Raw genomic sequence first — 13,564 nt, 5'->3', positions numbered from 1 at the left:
TTAACATGGCCAGAAATCCTTCCACCACTTCATACAGTTCCCGAAAGGGAACAGTGTGAGGATACGTACAACGATGACCTCTTGCACAATGCACCTCCTTGGACCCTCAGTCGCAGATGCGAGGGGGCAAATCGTGCAATTGTTAAATTTTTCATTTTATTGACATGTAAAATGTTGGCCCAGTAATTCCATTCCAAACGCACGAGTACGGTCGGGGTACTTACGCGTCTGTCTGGAGGAAATGCCGGTTTTCAGCATGCACAGCGCATGCGGGGAAAACCGGCATTTCCTGTCCTCTGAACGAAGGGGTTCAGAGGCAGAACGCGTGCGACTGTACAGGCAGCGCGTGCCCAGTAAAATTCGCCGCTTTCATTCATGCTTTCAGTGAGGTCAAGTCCTTACAACTTACACATGAAAAAAGCATGAGTACAGTTGCTCCAGAGGCTGCGGTTGTTTGGGAAAGGGAGGAAAGGTATTTTAAGAAATGCTGAGGTAAGTTTTAAAGTTTATTTTTGTTTTTTAAAATGGGTTTTCAGTACTGTAGGTAGAAGGATCAATTGTGGCTATGTGAATTGAATTTGCTGTGTTTATTAAATGTGAAAATGACTCCAACATTTTTAAGAAAGAAACTTTTCATCAGTAATATATTCTTTTAAGTAATTATGTATGTATGTCTGTATATATTCCTTTGCGTGTATGTATATATTCCTTTACTTATGTGTATGAATGTATGTATTTAATTATGACTTTCAGAGAAAGTAACTTATTGGAAAATCATAATTAAAAACACACATTCATACACATAAGTAAAGGAATATAAAACATACATACATATACGTAAAGGAATATATGCAGACATACATACATAATTACTTATTACTGATGAAAAGTTTCTTTCTTAAAAGTGTTGGAAATGTTACATTACTCATTTTAGAACACTCATTCTCACATTCAATTCACACAGCCACAATTGCTCCTTCTACCTACCGTACTGAAAACCCGTTTAAAAAAAAATTTTTAAATTTTAAAACTAACCTCAGCGTTTCTTAAAATAACTTTCCTCACTTTCCCAAACAAAAATATTGCCTTTCAGAAGCTCCACGATAAAATATATCTTCCTCCGCAGCCTTGGAACAACTTTACACATGCTTTTTTCAAGTGTAACTTGTAAGGACTTACCCTCACTGAATCCATGAATGAAATCGACGAAGTTCACTGCGCACGCGCTGCCTGTGCAGTCGCACACGCTGTGCCTCTGAACCCCTTCGTTCAGAGGACCGGAAATGCCGGCGTTCTCCGCATGCACGGTGTTTCCTGAACGCCGGCATTTCATCCGGCCAGATGCGTGAGTACCCAGACCGTACTCACGCATTTGGACCCGAATTACTGGGCCATTGTCTTTGGTCCCTGCCACAAACTCCGTTTCCTAGCCATCGACTCCATCCCCCTCCCTGGACACTGTCTGAGGATGAATCAGACTATTCACAACCTTGGCGTCTTATTTGACTCTGATGTGAGCTTCTAACCCTATATTCTTTCTATCCTCAGACCAACTACTTCCAGCTCCATAACATCATCTGTCTCTGCTCCTGCCTCGTTCATGCCTTTGTTATCTCCAGAATTGACTATTCCAATGCCTTCCTTGCCAGTCTCCCACCTATTACCCGCTGTAAACTTGAGCTCATTCAAAACTCTGCTGCCCATATCCTAACTTGCATCAAGTTCCGCTCTTCCATCACCTCTGTGCTTGCTGACCTACATTGGCTCCTGGTCCGGCAGTCTCGATTTTAAAAATCCTATCCTTGTGTTCAAATCCCTCGCTGGCCTCGCCCTTCCAATCTCTGTAACCACCTCCAGCCCTACAACCCTCCAAGATCTCTGCACTCCTCCAATTTTGGCTTTTTGCGCATGCCCGATTTCCTTTGCTCCACCATTGACAGTCGTGCCTTCAGCCATCTGGGCCCTACACTCTGGAATTCTCTCCCTAAACCTCTCAAACTCTCTACCTCTCTCTCCTCCTTTAAGTCACTCCTTAAAACATACCTCTTTGACCAATCTTTTGGTCACTTGTCCTAATATCTCCTTATATGGCTCGGTGTCTAATGTTGTTTGCTAACACTCCTGTGGAGCACCATGGGAAGTTTGATTATGTTAAAAGGACTATATAAATGTAAGTTGTTGTTGGATAACTTGCCTGGATCAAATTTATCGATCTGCTTCAGAACTTTGAAAGGTTTTAATGGATAATCTTGAATTTTATTTTCCGTCAAGAGCAAAGTCAACTGGTGTGAATATTTTGAATGGGAAGCAGTCTGTTGTTGCATTTGTTCAACTGAATGCCCAGTGGCTTCAACTTAAATTGAGCATTTACTAGCAGTAAACTGAGACCCATATTGATGACAAACTGTGGTTTATTCTGACATTAGTTCAACTATAGTTTTGTCAAACTTTAAACAAAAATTACAATTGATTTTCTTAATTTTGCTGAGTAAGTTGAAATGGTCACAGCGCAGCACCTGAGTTCAGGCTTTATTCTCGTTCATTGTTATCAACGAGGAAACCTGTATTGGTGCAGCTTGATGCACTGAACCAGTGATGGACAGAGCTAATTGACCAAACAAAATCTTGCTTTCCACTCATCAATGAGGGGTGCAGTGGATCACTTTTCACTTGTTTTCTTACAGTAAAATGTTTCCCATATTTCACACTTAATTTCAAGACATTTTGAGAAGTTTCATACGTGACATGTTATAACCAGCTCCAACCAAAGGCAACAAAAGCAGCCCTCAGTCAACCACTGATGGTTTAACTCCAGATCTGAACTCCTGGTTTCCAGGTAACAATCCCATTACGTTACAAATATTCCTGGACAGTTTTTCTGTTGTTCATTCAGTCACCAATGTAATATTTCCTCTCTGCTGTTATAACCACCCTAGCACGCCTCCCAGGATGCCAGCACACGTGGAGCTGATATTCCCATATCTGACTAACATTTCCTGCCATATATTTTTTTTAATCGTTGACAATAAGTGCATGTGTTGATTGCAGCTCCAGTTGATTATGTTGTCTTGCTACACAGGGTCAAAATATTGTCCTTTTGCAGCTCTGCGACCTCAGTATTAGTACAGTCCACATGGAATCTCCCTGTGGGTTGGAGATGTTGCGACTCGTACCTTGGCCTACTGTTCCTCTGCCACTTTGGTCCTTTATTTACGAAGATATTTAGTTCTCTTTCTTGCTTCTTCCATCCTACAGGGTACTGTCAGGAACATGTTCCTCTGAGGAAACTGGTGAATTTCACAACAAACAGTTTTCCTGAATCAGGCAAATTCTTTCTGTGATGAAAAGTAATCAGCGATGGCCAAGCGTTCCAGTCACCTCAGAACAACTGTGGGAGGATCTGAAAACACACCAATTTAAAGTAAAACTGTAACTCATCCTTTATAATAGCAATGAAATGATTCACCGAGTGAAATGTTAGGCTGCGTTCTCGACTGGGTGTTAGTGATGGAATTTGGAGAGCAGCTCCAGATATTTACAATGAAACATGGGCCTTTAGAACTTGATCTTTGAAAGTTCATGTCTACCTTATTCTGGGAGAAGTTTAAGCAGTGTGATTTGTCCAATTGTTATTTAAAGCTGCACGATTCAGTCATTTTATTGTATTATTGAGTAAAATTACAGTAAATGTGTTTCTGCTGAACATTATAAAATGTCGGTATGTCGGTAGATATCTTCACTGTTCACGTGCTGACTGTGTGTGAAAGTCAGACTGTGCAGCAGGTTCTTAAATCCAGGGCTGGATGAGGAGACAAAGCCAGACCTTGTTGGGTCCACGGTGTAACTGCATTGATCTACATCAGAACCAAAGAATTTCACTGTTTCTGTGAATTTCTGTGGAGATCTTTTTGGCAGAAGTTAGGGCCAGAACAACAAGACCGCACTGAAGGGAGGAAGCCCCATAAGAGGGTTGTTCAGGCTGTATGGAGTGAGGTGGCAAAAGCTGTCAGAGCAACCTCCAATACACCATGAAGAGATTTAATAACTTCTCAATGGCAGCCAAGGTGAGTCAATCCACAGTTACCAATAGAGATCCTACAACCACACATACAGCCTTTACTCCCCACCGCCCACCATTACCCATGCTCCCCTTCTCTTTCAGCACATGGGTGCCATGGAAACTCATTAATGGAAAGGGAAACCTCTCTAAACACTCGAGCACCATCTTTACTCTAAACCACTGTGCTAACTCACATTGCCTGCCCCAAAGGCCAGAGCTAGTGTTCAAAGCCACTTCAATTAAAGAGGCCTGTTATCATGATATGTATATATACACTCATTTGCGGAGGGGAATAAGTGATGTAAAAGATGCTTTATAAATACAATCTCTCTTTTTATTTCCAGTGGGTTGTCACTGGGTAAAGCACTGAGCATGAGTGAGAATGAGGAGTTGGGACGGGTAAAGAGGGCGAGTCCCAAGCCTCCACAGAGGGTGGAGAAATGACTGCCCTGAGCTGAAGGGTCCAGGGACCCAGATCTCAGGACCCCAAGTCTTCCAAAAAGCTGTGATGAGGGAGCATCAGTATCATGTGTGGAGGTAGTACAGACAGTTTCCACGCACATGGTTGAAGTGATGGCGAGGTTTTGGGACTCCACCACCTGCATCTGCAACACATTGCAGCAAGTTTCTCACGGCCTGCAGAATGCCTTGGAGGCCATGATGGACCAGCACATTCCTGCAGCAATAAGATGCCAGGATCTGGTTGCGACTATTCGGTCTGTAACATCACTGACCAGTAGCGCCTGTGAGCCTGTGCCCAGCACCAGTGGGTTGCAAGAAGTGGGCACAGATATCACTGTCTGTCCAGAGAATGACATTCAGCCTGCTTCCTTAAAGCTCACTCCAATGCCTATATGTGAGGGAGCCTCAGACATTGGCCCAATATCTCTTTTGTAATGTATGTACCTTTAAGGGGGGAACGACTTTGTACAGCTCATGTATACTGTAGTACCGGTAGTGACCACACCTGTATATAACGCTGAGTAGTAATCTGTACAGATCAGTTGCAGTTTGAACCACGTTGAGTAACCACCTATTGTACCGTTCTCCGCAGTCCGTTTCTTATTATACACGGACGTAACATTGGCGACGAGGCAGGTTCGAACCTACCTGCAACTCTGCATCACCTCCCGGGGATTCGTTCCTGGAGATCAGTGGATTGGAGGTCAAGGCCAGAGACTCGGGCGTCGACCACGGGCAACCGCCCAGTCATCCAGCAGAGACTCGAGAATTGCGGGGGAGGCTGTCGAGTGCCAGGCTTGGCTTTCTAGTTGAGGTGGTCCAGCGAAACGGGCTGGCAACAGGTAGTGCGCAGACCCTTCCCGGACGGCGGCGGGCTAGAGCCGACCGAGCGGCACAGCAAAGGGCCGAGCAGCGTCGACGGGGAGAGAGAGAGAGGGCAGAGCGCACAGGGCGCAGCCGGTGTTCAGGGGCCGAGCAGCGGCGGAGAGAGGGAGAGAGAGAAGTGCGTGAAACCTACATAGCGCCGCCATTGCCACGAGAACCGCCGGGAGCGGCGTCGGCAGCAGCAGGGGAGGTAGGAAAGCGCGGGAGATGCCATTTTAAGCCATTGGGAGACACCATTTTAAACCACACCCAAAATGCCGAAGAGTGGCAGTATCACCGCATTTGACAATGAAGTCGAAGATTGAACTACATATGTCGAACGAATAGAGGTGTACTGCAAGGCAAATGAGGTGTTAGATGACAAGAAAGCGTCGGTATTGTTAAATTTAATGGGTGCAAAGACGTATGGTTTATTACGAAATCTAGTAACCCCAACGAAGCCAATGGAAAAGAGTTTTGAAAACATAGTAACGATACTAAAGGAACATTTAAACCCCTCACCGCTGCTGATAGCAGAAAGATTCAAGTTTCACAAACGGAACCAGCATAAGGATGAAAGCAATGCTGATTATTTAACAGAACTGCGCAAACTATCGAAGCACTGCCAGTTTGGAGTGGGACTGGCAGATACCTTAAGGGACAAGTTTGTGTGTGGGCTTCAAAGTGAAGGAACCCAGAAACGGCTTTTATCTGAAAAGGACCTTACGCTGGAAAAGGCTTTCAGCATTGCGGTATCATATGAAGCAGCAGCACGGGGCACTGCAGAGATACAACAGAGACCACAAGAATATGGCACAAACGAAATGTCATATGGAACAGGGAAGTGCTATCGCTGCGGCAGAACAACATATGACCAGAATGATTGCTGGTTCAAAGACAAAGTGTGCAGACAGTGTGGAAAAGTAGGACACATAGCACGAGTCTGCAGGTCGGGAAAGAAAACCAGCAATAAGAAACCGACCAAAGGGAAGTACAAGAAGGTACATAAGATAACGGAGAATAGTTCAGACGAACAAAAGAGTGATAATGACTCCGAAAGCAGGGAACTGAGTTGTCTGAAACTACATAATGTGATCACAATGGAGGATCACCGAACCATTTGGGTCACTCTCAAGATAGCAGGAGTCCAGGTAAAGATGGAATTGGACACAGGATCAGCTCTAACAGTCATAAACCGATGGGACTACGAGCGGCTATTCTCACACATACCCTTGAGAGACACAAAAATGATTTTGAAGACGTACACGGGGCAAAAAGTCTACCCCAAAGGAAAAATAAGGGTGACCGTTATATGTAACGGTAAGGAAACACCAAAACTAGACCTGTATGTATTGCAAGATGGAGGACCACCATTACTGGGATGTGAATGGATCCAGAAAATACAACTGGATTGGCATTCCATACAGGCACTGGCTGTGACTGACAAAAAGGATGACGACGTCACACCTGGGCGACTGTCAAAGATCCTAACTGACGCGAAAGAAGTGTTCCAGCAAGGACTCGGAACACTAAAAGGCATGACAGCGACGATTAAAATTGAAGAAAACGCAAGCCCAAAATTTTTTAAGGTCAGACCGGTACCTTATGCGATCCGCCCAGGCGTCGAAGCAGAGCTGGAGAGTCTGGAACGTTCAGGTGTACTGTCCAAGGTAGACTGGAGCGAGTGGGCTACACCCATCGTCCCTGTGATGAAAAAGTCGTTGAGCAGCACGCCTGGGGAACCAAAGAAGATTCGCATCTGTGGGGACTTTAAGGTAACAGTGAACCCGATCCTTCACACCGTACAATATCCACTTCCGCGGATTGAAGATATTTTCGCCTCGCTATCTGGAGGGAAACGCTTCACTAAGATTGATCTGGCCCAGGCGTATCTGCAAATGGAGGTAGAAGAAGCATCAAAAAAATACCTCACAATCAACACTCATAAAGGTCTCTACCAATACAACCGGCTGGTATTCGGGGTAGCATCAGCTCCGGCTATTTGGCAGAGGGCAATGGAACAAGTCCTGCAAGGGATCCCAGGGACCCAGTGTTATCTGGACGACATCCTGGTCACGGGCGAAAATGACAGTGATCACCTTGCCAACCTGGAGCAGGTGCTCACTAGATTGCAGGAATATGGGCTCAGGGCTAACCGCCCCAAATGCGAGTTTTTTAGAAAACAGATCTCGTATTGTGGCCATGTTATCGATAAAGAGGGGTTACATAAGTCCCCAGAGAAGATTGAGGCAGTAGTCAAGGCTCCAGCACCGGAAAATGTGTCACAACTGAGGTTGTTCCTCGGGCTGGTAAACTACTACCATAAGTTCTTGCCAAATTTGTCTACAATACTACACCCACTGAACACCCTACTGCAAACTGGGGTGCCATGGAAGTGGAGTGACGAATGTAGACGAGCTTTCCAGAAGAGTAAAACACTAATCACATCGAAAGAGGTATTGGCCCATTACAACCCAGCATTACCAATTCGGTTGGCATGTGATGCGTCACCCTACGGCATTGGAGCGGTGCTGTCGTACAAATTCTCGGATGGCTCAGAGAGGCAATAGCCTTTGCGTCACGATCACTAACCTCAGCCGAGCGTAACTACGCCCAGATTGACAGGGAGGCACTCAGACTAGTGTGGGGAGTGAAAAAGTTCAATCACTATCTGCACGGGCAGAAATTCACCTTGCTGACTGATCACCAGCCTCTTGTCTCCATTTTTAATCCGAAAAAGGTGCATTCCGGTGATGACTGCGCAATGACTACAAAGTTGGTCACTTTTTCTAGGGGCACACCACTATGAGATTGCCTATAAGGGCACGAAACAGCATGGAAATGCTGATGGGCTATCACGCCTGCCACTGCCTACTGCGGAAGAAGCACCAGCAGTGGACCCTGTCGAAATATTCCATTCGACTATAGTTGAATACCTACCGGTAACTAACGCTTGTATCGAAAAGGAAACCCGAAATGACCCGACACTGTCTCGGGTATATGATTTGACGGTGAAGGGATGGCCAGCACATGGCGACTCACTGTTGCCAGCATTCTCGACAAGGAGAGAACAGCGATCAGTGTGCCGGGGGACCTTGATGTGTGGATCCCGAGTTGTAATTCCACCCAAGTTAAGGGAAAGAGTGCTCAATGAGCTTCATGAGGGTCATCTGGGAGGAGTAAAAATGAAAAGCCTAGCCAGGGCTTATGTGTGGTGGCCGGGAATCGATAAACAAATCGAGGACCTGACCAAGAGCTGCTCAGGATGCCAGAAAGTCCAAAATGCACCACCACAGGCCCCTCTACACCCATGGGAGTGGCCCTCATCTCCATTGCAATGGGTGCATATTGATTTTCCTGGTCCATTCATGGACTCAATGTTTTTAATAGCCGTGGATGCGCACTCGAAATGGTCTGAGGTCATCAAAATGTCCTCCCCCCACCACGGAGAAAACTATTGCAGTCCTACGGACCATTTTTGCCAGGAATGGCTTGCCAGGACAGATTTGCTCCGACAACGGACCACAGTTTGTGTCCGAAGAGTTCCGGAGGTTCTTGAAAAAGAATGGGGTAAGGCATTACACATCCGCCCCGTATCATCCAGCCACAAATGGATTGGCTGAGAGGTTCGTACAAACCTTTAAGAAGGCAATAAAGGCTATGTACAATGACAACATTCCGCTGCAGCACAAGGTGGACAATTTCCTGTTCGCCTACTGGAATGCGACACATGCAGTCACCAACCGGGCCCCAGCCATGATGTTCTTTAACCGAAGGTTAAGATCGCGCCTGGATTTGCTCAGACCAAACGTACGAAGAGATGTTGAGAGTAAGCAATTCCAGCACATCCATGAGAAGCCAACAAGGAGCTTCAATGTATGGCAACCAGTCTTGGCCCGCGACTACCGAACAGAAAAATGGCAGCCAGGAACGATATGCACACGGCAGGGCCCACTAATGTACACAGTGGACGTTGGGGAGAGCATCGTGAGACGCCATGCTGACCAGATCCTAGAGTGACAGGAACAAGTCAACCCCATGCCTCGCCCATACGTACCTGGTGATGAACCCGATGTACAGGTCGCATCTACCCCAGAAACAGTAGCATCGGAAGCTGATGAACCAACCGACGACAGGGGGCCAGAATCGCCTCCGCACCAAGAGCAAGACACTCGGGAAAGGCGCTATCCAGAAAGGATCAGGAAGCCTCCCCAAAGACTGAATTTATAAATAGACTATTTTCAGCTAATGTTGCATGTTAAAAGTGTTAATTGTAATTAGTTTGATATTTAATTGTTAAATGAGTGTTATGGTACTGTTAATCTAAAAGGGGAGGAATTGTAATGTATGTACCTTTAAGGGGGGAACTACTCTGTACAGCTCATGTATACTGTAGTACCGGCAGTGACCACACCTGTATATAACGCTGAGTAGTACTCTGAACAGATCAGTTGCAGTTTGAGCCACGTTGAGTAAACACCTATTGTACCGTTCTCCACAGTCCATTTCTAATTATACACGGACGTAACATCTTTCCACTACAACTGAAAGGCTGCTGGAAGCTGATCCCTCCAGGATAGCTGCTTCCCTGAGGCGAGAGTCACCTCAGGCCTCTAAGGCTACATGGGAACCATCCCAGCCAATCAAAAGTGAACCTCATCTCATTAAGGAAGCGCATCATCGGACTGGTCAACTCAGAGCTTGAGCAGGGAAGTTAGCTAGAACAAAGGATAGAGACATTGTGAAAAAGTAATTGTAGATGAGGTGATTGAAATTTTTGGCACTCTGGTGAGTGTTGTCCTGTAAATACAGCTTGTGCTCAGAGTTCCAAATTCATGCCTGTGTAGGCTTTCAACTTTTGGGAGTTGGATGATGGCACAGAACCTTTGGACTTCTGTTTTATACAGGAAATTGTTAAAAGTCTTGGAAAGTAAGAGACTTTGTGAGGGCGTGGGGGACAACAGGCAGGTGTTACGTGCCTTCATTTAGTATTTCACCGTTAATTAATTGAAAGCATTATAACTTAGTCTCTGGTTGTTTGTTATCCCAAGCCATTTTCTTCCTTTTTCCATTTTAAAATTTAGGGATTCCCACCACCCTATCTTGGACTTTGCCCCCTTTCAAGGTTGTGATTGTTCTCTGCGATACTTGTATCTAATGCATTATTGTCTTTTTATAAGAATTTGTGCTATTTTACTGGTTCTTTCTGTACACCTTCCTCATGCTGTGGTGATGGAGTCACTTCTGCCCCTCTTCATCATCATCACCATCACCACCATCAGCTCTGGAAGCAGCACGCATTCTTCAGTACGATATATACTGCACAGCAAGCTGCAATGATTCTCCTTGGGCTGTATTGCAGGGCTCACCAGATTTATCCAAGCACCTAAACTAGACTTGAGAATGCCTAGTCCACTCCATCACACTTGTAGTTGCAGGGGCCTTATTGTATCTGTTGTCTCCCTCTGTCTGTAGAAGCATTATTAGCATCATAAACCATAACTGTAGGAAATAGTCTTGGTCAGGTAAGCACCCTGATATGAGTCATGAGGGCTGGTATGGTAGATTGCCACATTCCACATTCCTGAGCATCAGGCAGGCAGATGCAGGATAAAGTGGTTGACACCGCACGCTATTTGCACAGAAATAAAATTAAACCCATTTTTGTTCTTAAAATTAAGGGGGTTTTCATATGGAGCTTTGCCACATGCACTCTTTGCACCTGTGAGAACCTGCCGGTTTGTAGAACGGGATCGCTCTCTCTGCTTCACTGGTTCCATTGGAGAAAATATTCTTCTTGCTGTAGTGCCGAGCTGCTGTCAGACGAATGCAGCAAATGTCACCAGACCCTGCCTGACAGGATTCAGTCACAAAGAAATTCCAGGCAATTGTGACCTTGACTGCAGGTCTTCAGTCAGCAGTTAACAAGACTCGCAATAGCTTCTAGTGAGGTTGGGGGGTGGGTGGGGTACGGGCGGAGGGGAGGGGGCGAACAGATCGATGATCTTTAGTCAGAACTGGAAAAGGTTCGAGCTATAACAGGTTTTGAGCAATTGCACAGGCAGAGAAAGGGTGGAGGGGAGGGAAGAATAATAGGGAAGGTTTGTGATAGGAGAGATTAAATGACAAAAGGGATGATGGTGCAAGGCAAGAGGGGATGGTAATGAGACAAGTAAAGAAACAAAAGATGGGTCTAGAAGAGGTGTAAATGGGAATAGCAGAATCATCAACAACTGCGGTCAGTGGTTATGATCTGAAATTGCTGAACTCAGGTTGAGTCCGGAAGGCTATGAAGTTGCTGTTCCTTGAGCTTACGTTGAGCTTCATTGGAACAGTGTAGGAGGCCGAGGACAGAGAGGTCAGAGTGGGAGTGGAGGGTAGAATTAAAGTGACATGTGATTGGAAGCTCAGGGTCAAGCCTGCGGACTGAACGGAGGTGTTCCGCAAAGTGGTCACTCAATCTTCACTGCCTCCCCTGACAACTCTCAACTTCTGCAGTTTTGCCTTCACTATTGGACCTCTTGCCTGCTCGCTCTTTCCGTGGGGCAGACTTTGTCTACAGTCCTGCCCTTGCCTTTTCCACACCCCCGCTATCTCTTTCACCCTCATTTTGCCCTTCCTTTTACAAATAAAACCCTGGACCTGCCGACCGTTTTCTCTGGCGGGAAATGGCTGTTGATGTTTTAAAGTCCTTGGAATATATTTGTTGAACAAAAATGACAAGCTGAGTCACACGGTGCCGCCTGCAGGCTCGAGGCTCCAGTTCATGTACCACCGGCACCACCTATTCGAATTCCGCGGGTATGGTGGCTGGGGGCTGTTACCCGTGATGCTATTGGTGGATTCAGAATCGATGGATTCCATCAATAGTGTCAAAGAGAACATCCGCCCTGGCCCCGTGAGGCAGGAGGCGCAGGCTCGCATTCTCATGTATCTGGAGGAATGTAGTTTTGCAGGATTACCATGGTGAAATGCTGCTACAACCACCTGTAGATTAAATTATTGATGTGCTTCAAGTCGCTCTTTAATTTAGCTGTCACTGTACGAAGCTACACCCCTTTCGATTTCTACACTCATTAACTTACACTGGAGGCCACTCACAAGTCGCCACACACCAAATAAATTAATAAGTGTAAAAGTCATGAGAAGACCAATGGGGGAAGGAGTCCTGCTTACTCAACGTGACCTGCATTTACTCAAAGGGAATCAATAATCATGTATTGGGAGGTGGGGGGCCAGGGTTGGGTGCTCAGTGGAGATTATTCCATCACACTCCTGACTTGTGCCTTGTAGGTGGTGGAAAGGCTTTGGGGAGTCAGCAGGTGAGTTACTTGCCGCAGAATATCCAGCCTCTGACCTGTTCTTATAGCCACAGTGTTTATGTGGCTGGTCCAGTTAAGTTTCTGGTCAATGGTGACCAGCAGGATGTTGATGGTGGGGAATTTGATGGTGGTAATGCCATTGAATGTTAAGAGTAGGTGGTTAGACTCTGTCCTGTTGGAGATTGTCATTGCCTGGTACTTGTGTGGTACGAATGTTACTTGCCACTTATCAGCCCGAGCCTATATGTTGTCCAGGTCTTGTTGAATGCAGGCACGGACTACTTCATTATCTGAGGAATTGCGAATAGAACTGAAGACTGTACAGTCATAGAAACATAGCAACATAGAAGATAGGAGCAGGAGTAGGCCATTCGGCCCCTCGAGCCTGCTCCGCCATTCAAAGCGATCATGGCTGATCATCCAAATTCAGTACCCTGTCCCTGCCTTCTCCCCATATCCTTTGAATACCTTAGCCTTAAGAAATATATCTAACTCCTTCTTGAATATATTTAATGAATTGGCCTCAACTGTCTTCTGTGGTAGAGAATTCCACAGGTTCACCACTCCCTGGGTGAAGAAATTCCTCCTCATCTCAGTCCTAAATGGCTTACCCCTTATCCTTAGACTATGATCCCTGGTTCTGGACTCCCCCGCCATCAGGAACAGTCTTCCTGCATCTAGTCTGTCTAGTCCTGTTAGAATTTTATGTTTCAATGAGATCCCCTCTCATTCTTCTAAACTCTAGCGAATATAAGCCTAATCTACCCAATCTCTCTTCATACGCCATTCCTGCCATCCCAGGTATCAGTCTGGTAAATCTTCGCTGCACTTCTTCCATGGCTAGAACATCCTTCCT

General features: G+C 45.8%; 1 pseudogene; it reads left to right on the top strand.

The window, feature by feature from the left end:
* The first annotated feature begins 4,028 nt into the window (after positions 1-4,028).
* LOC147102158 (uncharacterized) overlaps positions 4,029-13,564 on the top strand; it is a 29,479-nt pseudogene continuing 19,943 nt past the window's right edge.

This window comes from Somniosus microcephalus, chromosome 22, assembly GCF_052327205.1.
Source record: "Somniosus microcephalus isolate GS21.2 chromosome 22, FLI_Smic_1.0, whole genome shotgun sequence".
Lineage (NCBI taxonomy): Eukaryota > Metazoa > Chordata > Chondrichthyes > Squaliformes > Somniosidae > Somniosus > Somniosus microcephalus.
The sequence above is the reverse complement of the archived record's forward strand: the minus strand, read 5'-3'. Positions and strand labels throughout refer to the sequence as shown.